The sequence below is a fragment of the Fukomys damarensis genome, unplaced genomic scaffold (assembly GCF_012274545.1).
Source record: "Fukomys damarensis isolate Sample0158 unplaced genomic scaffold, DMR_v1.0_HiC HiC_scaffold_16, whole genome shotgun sequence".
Classification (NCBI taxonomy): domain Eukaryota; kingdom Metazoa; phylum Chordata; class Mammalia; order Rodentia; family Bathyergidae; genus Fukomys; species Fukomys damarensis.
This window is the reverse complement of record NW_022900928.1, coordinates 121299622-121307691: the sequence shown is the minus strand read 5'-3', so window position 1 is coordinate 121307691 and position 8070 is coordinate 121299622. Positions and strand designations below refer to the sequence as shown.

The 8070-nt window shown below is 35.3% G+C and overlaps 1 pseudogene; it reads left to right on the top strand.

The window, feature by feature from the left end:
• Positions 1-1943: 1943 nt before the first annotated feature.
• Positions 1944-2136, top strand: LOC117286395 (annotated as a pseudogene).
• Positions 2137-8070: the final 5934 nt, after the last annotated feature.

Below are 8070 nucleotides of genomic sequence, written 5' to 3'. Positions count from 1 at the left end.
GAGAAGCAATTTAAATATGTTCAGGGACCATTTTCATCTCCAGAATTAAGGATTATTTTGATGTTACATCATTGCCTTTTCTCTTTTACTTTCCTTTTTAGTTTTATTTTAGGATTCCCTATTTTTAATGTTTATACAGAGATTTCTTTAACTGAAATACCGAATAGTTTCTTTGGTGTGAAAAACTATAATAGTACACAGGATCCTAATGAGACAATTAATAATGTGAAATAGGAAGTAAAGGGCTAAAGGTGTAAGGAAAGTGGGAAGGGTGGGGGAGAGGTAATAAGGGAGAGGAAAAAAATATGAGAAACTGAAAAAATGGAAATAAAGTGTTTGTAAATGGGAAGGGGAGGGGGGGTGAAGGGAGGGCAGGGACAAGGGGAAAAATGAGAATCAAGACCTATTATGTAAAGGTACAGAATCCCAATGATGAATGTAATTGTATTGTATACCTAGATTGTACCAATAACCTCAATTAAAAAAAAATGATGTTGCCATGAGAGGAAACAGGGTAGAAATAGACTAAAAATTTGAATGATGATGTTCCTTCCAAAATTTATAGTGAGTGCTAAATTCCACTGCAGCAGTATTAAGAGGTGTGTCCTTTGGAAAGTGATTAAGCCATGACTAGTTTGTCCTCATGAAGAAGATTGTTGCTTTTATAAAAAGACTAAAGATAAGTCACACATGTGTAAATATCAAATAGTTTCTCTGGTGTGAAAAACTATAATAGTACACAAGATCCTAATGGGATAATTAGCAACTTGAAATAGGTAGAAAAGGGCTAAAGGTGTAGGGAAAGTGGGAAGGGTAGGGGAAAGGTAATAAGGGAAAAGAAAAAAATATGAGAAAATGAAAAAAATGGAAATAAAGTATTTGTAAATAGGGAAAGGAGGAGAGAGTGAAGGGAGGGCAGGGACAAGGGGAAAAAAATGAGAACCAAGACCTGTCATGTAAAGGTACAAGATCCCAGTAATGAATGCAACTGTACTGTATACCTAGAATGTAGCAATAAACTCAACCAAAAGAAAAATAATAAAAGGACTAAAGGCTGAAGGAAGTAATTTCTTGCCTTTCTGTTCCTTTTGGTATGTGAGGATGCAGCTTTCGCCCTTTGAGGAGGATGCGGTAATAAAAGGCCATCTTGGAAATGGAAGCTGGTCTGGTATCCAGAACCATGAGAAATAACTGTCTTCTGTTTATAAATTGCCTGTCTCTGATATTTTGCTGTAACAATATAAACAGACTAAGACAAGTACAAGGGAATTTGCTGAACAGGATTATTATTTGAAATTATATTGCAAAATCTTTATATTAGTCAGGGTTCTCTAGGGAAACAAAACCAATAAAAAAGATTTATTATAACAAATTGGCTTTCGTGATTATGGAGGGTGAAAAGTCCCAAGATCTGAAGTGCTGAATTGGGAGGCTGGAAACCCAGAAAAGCCAATGGTATAGTTACAATTTGTGTGCGAATGAATGCCTGAGAACCAGAAGAGGCAGGGACTTAGCTTCTGTTTTGAATGTTTATCTCCTGGTGACTCATATGGATGTGTAATTGCCATTGTGTAACATCAAGAGATGAGACATTTAAATGACAATTAGGGTGTGAGAGCTCTGCTTTCAGGAGTATTAGTGCATTAGAAAAGGGCAAGTTTGGTGTCCTTTTGTTTCTTTGACCACCAACCTACCACCATGTGAAGGTGAACAGGAGGCACTCCTCTCCTCTGGAAGGTGCAGAGGTCAAGACACCACCTTGACATCAAAGACCATGAGCCCTTACTAGACCCAAAAACTACTGGTGCCTTGATCTTGGACTTCCCAGTCTCCAAAACTGTGAAAAATACATTTCTGTTCCTTATAAATTACTTATAAATTCCTTATAAATTACTGGTATGGCAAGACAAAGAGAACAAGGTCCATCCCAAAGGCTGGTGAGCAGCTTCGCCCAGTGGCAGTATTGCAGCCAATGAAGTTTATCTGATGTGTGATTATTGCTAGTTGAAAACTTTCCCCAAAGTCTGGTAAGCTCAAAACAAAGGAAGAGTGTGTCTTTTGGTTCAAAGGCCATCAGGTAGAAGGAATTTTCTCTAACTCTGCCTTTTTATTTATTTCAGAATCCACATTTATTTGTTTCGTTACTGCCCTGGCATTCTTGGCAAGATATAAAGGTGATCATTTCAAAAAATGTTAAAGAATTTTTATTGTTTATAGGACAAGAAACCACATTCTTTGGACAGCTGGAAGCCCCCCTTAATTGGTCTGGACCTCTGCAACCTCTACGACTAGTGTCACTCAACCATTGACCCATCTTCTAGCATTGTTCCACTCTAGCATTTCCCATGCAGTTATACATGTGAGCTCTGGACACAGGTGGGTCCCACTGCTTAGAGTTCTTCAGCTTTTCCATTGTTTCACACGATTAATAGTTCTTGCCCCTCTTCATGTCAGTCCCCCAACCACTACTTCAAACTTTCATTTCTTAATTTAGGTCCAGTTTCCTGCTATTCATTTTCTTACTTCTATGCTCTTTCCTTTCTGCATCCCATCACGTCAGTTTCATGTTTCTGGGCAAATGTTTTTATTCAATAGCATTTAGTGATCTCTGTATGCACAAAAGAAAACATTAGGTAAATGTTCAAACTTGCACAAAGTAGAGAACTTCACAAATCTCTGTTTCTCTCTTCTTGCTTTCACTATTAACACCATATGGATCTCTATGCCTTTGCATCTTCAAACTGCCCCAATTTTTACCCAAATATCACATATCACCCTTAAATGCCTCAGTCTGTATCTCTAAAATATGAGGACACTTTCTTTTAAAAACTACACAAAATATCTCATATTGTCACATTTCTAAAATTGAATGGATACCTTAAAATTATCAGTCATTCTGTGATTTGTTCAAAAATTGTATAATATTTAAATTTAAGTCTGGCTTTCCTCAGCAAAATTCATGCCACATATTAGATCTCAAATAAATATTGCTGAATAAGTGATAATGAGAGTATTGTTAGTAAATATATGTGAACTGATCTGAATACAGAGATTTAAGAATGTCTGAGGAACAGGTTTCATAGAAAACCAGTTAAATAAGACACCACTCTTTTCTTCATCTCATATGGGTCAAACTTCCTCTTTAAGAGCATTCTTGGATCTTTTTGCAAGATGTTACATGGGCACAGACTCAAGAGTCAAACAAAGCTTTGTCCTTGCCCAAGCTTGATGCATCTTACTCTTAACCCACATGAGAGCAAGGGATGACAATGTTTCCTTTTGCTGGGAATTTTCACTTTCTCTCTTCCCATAATTCTCTCTTTCCACTCCCAGAGAGCACTGAGCACCTACAATTGGTGTTCACCAAACCAAGATGGCTGCACTGGGCATTGTGGGAGTTGGTAGTTTGTCAGGAGACTGTTTCTCTGTAAAAACACTTGAGCTTGCCTGCGTATGTCAATAGTGACTCAAGGCTTCTCTAATCTTACAATGAAGTGAAGGAATAAGACGTAATATTTATAGCCTAATCTCACTAAAAGGAAAAAAAGTTGATGCTTATCGCTTCTATTTTCTTATATTTTTATATTTAAAATATGTAGTTTATATAATCTTTATTATAAATATAACACTCCAGTAACTTTCAACACATTTATAAGCAAATTTCCACATTTTTACAAATCCTTGATAGACGTTATTCTTTACTCCATAATATTCTAATAAATGGTATTTCCAAACTATTTGATGAATATTGCTTCCAATTTTATGCTGTTATAAATAATACTTTGACAAATAACTTTATACATAAAGCTTTTTGTATATCAAAGAGAACTTTTTAGGATCAATTCCCAGAAGTACAATGACTGGGTCAAAGAATATGAATAATTTCATAGCATATATATGCATAGTACCCAATTCCTCAGAAGCATTGTTGTTTATCTATAAAATTAATTTGCCTTTAAATTAAATTTAGTTTTAAAGTGCCTTTTTTTGTTTCCCATTATATAAGTGGTACATAGAGATTATGGAAAAAAATAGGCAATACATTTATGTAACAGAATTAAATAAGAATCATACAGAATTCCACTACTCATCATTAACTATGCAACATATTATTGCATAGACTTCCAGATATTTATTTATGCATAAAGGCAATGATATTTTACTATGCATTCACATCTAGGAAGCCTGTAAGGAGTCACAGAAGAAACATTATAGGTTACTATAAGTAGTGAGGATTCATTATATGAATGCCTAAGATAATGGGCTGACAAAGGAAGCATCACAGTGTCACACCCAACCCAAGCACTTCCAGGACAGGCCTGTTCTGATGGCAAACAAAGGAGGAACTGAAGCCTTCTCTTTGTACTTGTAATTCTAGTTTATCAAATGCTCTTAGCTCCTTTATTTTCCTGAAGAGCGGCTCTGTTTGGGTTTGTTTGTGACCCTGCATCGGGAATGGGTCTGTAACACTGTGAGGTAGAAGTGCACCACAAACCAGTGGGATGTCGTTGCCTTCTTTTATACCAAGCCTACAGGTACATATTTACCTTGTGCTGTTCCAGAAAGCTTGAATCCACTATGAGGAGAGCAGTATGACAGGTTTCATTTTCTTTTTAACCAGGCAATTTATGAACCAAAGATCTAATTCAGGCCACTTCAGGATTCCTGAACTGTAGGGTGGTCAGAGCATACACTTTCAAAATGTTTTTTGCTTTGGTGCTCTATGGACCATTTAGTATAAAATTGTTTTGTAATCTAATTTATTCCCTTAAATTCACTGAATTTTTGACATCAACTGTTAACTTTCCACCATGAGAATGTGACATAAATTATTTAACCAGTCTCCTGTAGATGGATACCAGGTTGCTTCTGAGACTATATTTTTATAAATGATAAAGACAGTCTTTGTAGATAGATTCATTTTGGCATCTTTCGAGCTTGAAGTGTTGCACCATTTAATGTTGTCAAGTCCACTGGATTAAGAAACACCCGGGAAGCTGATTAGATCATAGGGTCACTGCACTCATCAGTGGATTGATTCACCCGTGTTGATAGCTGAGCTGCTATTAGATGTTGGGGCTCAGTTGGAGAAGGGGGTACACTGGGAGTGGGGTACATCTGGAGAGTGCATCTCTCCCAAGTGCTCTTTCCCTGTGTTCTGCTTTCCAGTCATCATGAAGCGAGTGGCTTTATTTCACTCTTCTCTCCACCGTGATGTTCTCACTTTGGGGCCAGTGAGGCATGGACTGCAACTTCTGAAACTGTAAACCAAATCAAACCTCGCCTCCTGTAAGTTTTAGGTATTGAATATCTTGTCCTAGCAATAAAAATCTGACCAATATACATGTCTTTCGACAGTTATTGGATTGGCTGATTGACCGATTTTGGTGTTTTGAGACTCAGTCTCTCTGTGTAGCCCAGGCTGGCCTTGAACTATGTAGCCCAAGCTAGCTCAGCTCCCCAGTGATCATCCTTTCTCAGCCTTCCAGGGGCAAGGGTTATAAGTACACACCACCACAACCAGTTTTCATCTGTTTTACGTTCACTCTTATGGGGAATTTTAAGTGTGTATTTGAGTGTATTATGCTTGCTCTTGTTTTTAAATAAGAGACCTTTATTTATTCACTCATTTTAATAGTTAAAAATGTATTGTCAATTTTCTGTCTGCCTTTCTTGAACTCTATTTTGCTTCCTTGATTACTTTTCTCTTTTATTCTCATTTGTTATACTACTCAAGTTTTACTTGGAAATAATGTAGTCTCTGTTTTGAAGTAATACATTCTGCTCTTCTGTTATATAAGTTAGAAAATTACCACTTTCTAGCCAACAAGATATAGAATATTTTAACACCCTTCATAAAAATTGAATTCTTCTAACCTCTAAAACTACCTACTAAATTTCATAGGAATAAATTGTTCAAATATCTGTCACTGTGGATAGAAACATACTATTTCTCTTTACTAAAAAATTTTGAAAAAATCTAAACTTCTAAAAATTTTAACATTTTTATTAAATTTTATAAACATTTTCCAAACATTATTTATATACAGATTATTACTTACTGGTTTTATTTTTCCTTATCATTTTAGGTATCTTCCTTAAGCTTTAGTGCATTATTTTGATTGTCTTATTAGTAAGTTATAGTATTTCTTCATATAATTTAATTAGAAAAGATATATGTGTTTTCTATTTTCTGAGTGCTTGCTTGTCTCGGAATGAAAGTATTTCTTGATTTGATCTTCTAATGTCTGAAATGGTTTTCTGCTCTAGCCAATCTGCTATTTGCTGCCTCCACTACATTTTAAAATTCAATAACCGTACTTTTATGGAAATACAGCCTTCTCTGATTTCAGTTCTTTCCCCTTTTATTATTCACCATGTTAGTGAATTATACTGATATATATATAGATAGATAGATAGATAGATAGAGATATAGATATAGAGATAGATATATGTATATTTAATTGACTCCTATAGAGACATTCAATCTCATTCGCAAAATTGGTCTGTTTTGACTTTCAGAGGTTTTGCAGATAATTTGTAATGCTCCTCTCCCCGTCTCCCTCTCTTTCTCTCTGTGTGTGTTTGTAAATATGTATGGTTGTCTTTAAATACATAGACTTAGGAGTTTAGATTATTTCTTTTGTGGTTTCTATAAGACTATTAGGATCCTATTTGAGCTAGGTTAAGGGAAAGTCAATATTTTAATTGTAGTATATGCTTTTGTTTGTTTTTGCATGCTTTGTTGCTTGTTTCTGTGTGCAATTATTTCCCCAAAGCAGACTCAAATTGAGTATAGAGGATTAAATAGTGCTACAGTCCGAAGCCACCCTGTTAGGAGTACTGTAAAATGTTTTTTTTACTTTTTAAAAAAATTTTTTCACTCTGATGTCATCTAGGATATTCTTTTGAATATTTTCTCTCACTCTCTCTTATTTAAATTTTGTTTATATATTATCTTTCAATTTTTATGTATCAAAACCTATAAAACTTTTAATGACACAATGATGAATTTCTGTTTTTTGTTGCTTTTTTGTTTTTTTTTGTTGTTGTTGTTTTGTTTTGGTACTGGGGATGGAACTCAGGTCCTTGTGCTTGCAAAGCAGGAGGCGGAACCTCTGAGCTAAATCCCCAGCCCAGATTGATTAATTTCTTACCTACCTCAAAGTTGAGCAAATATTTGCCTATACTTTCTTCTATTATTTTAATTTTTCATGGACATTCAATCCTTCTGCAAGATATTTTTGCATATATTATGAGACAGGAGTCCTTCATGAGTTTCTCTCAGGTGACCAGTGAGCTGTTCTGATGCTATATTGCATAATCCATCATTCTTCCATTGGCCTGCAATATTGCCTTTATGGTGTAGCTTTTTTATGAGCATAAATCCATTTCTGTACTATTGATTTCAATTATAACTGCTAATATCTAAACTGCAGTGAATCATTTTGGTAGTCCTGTCTTCGAGAGCGGACTCTTTTCTTTATAATTGTTTTTAAGGCAGGGTATTAACTTTTCTCTTAAAGTAAATATGTCTACTTTTCATAGAATTCATTTTGGCACACAGTTTATCTCTATCCATTTACATTGACGCTACTTTGTACAAGTCATTGTTGGTCGTTGTCCCCCCTTGAATTTTATCTGATTTAATTTGCATTTGGCTGAAGCGCGTACTTAGATTGTAGCGAGACCTCTTCGGCGATATCTTTATCTCTTATATCTCTTTATATCTTATCTCTTTGGTGAATCTCCACGTATCAGAGCCTGTTCTCCTCTTCTCCCACAGGTGAGATATATCTTCACTTATTAGAGATATCTTGGGATTTACAGCTGTGCTAGCTTGTGCGCATTTGTTCACAGTCTTCTGAGCTTTCATGTTTATAAAAAGAGCGCTGAAACCTCCCTGATGTTCTTTCTTTGTAAGTAACCATTTGGTTCTTATGGTTGCACTGTTTCTCTGTCTTTGAACAAATATGGCCTGCTGCTTGCTTCCGTAAATAAAGTTTTACTGGGACACAGGTGTGGACATTTTATTTGATACTTTTTTTTTTTTTTTTTTTTTTTTTTTTT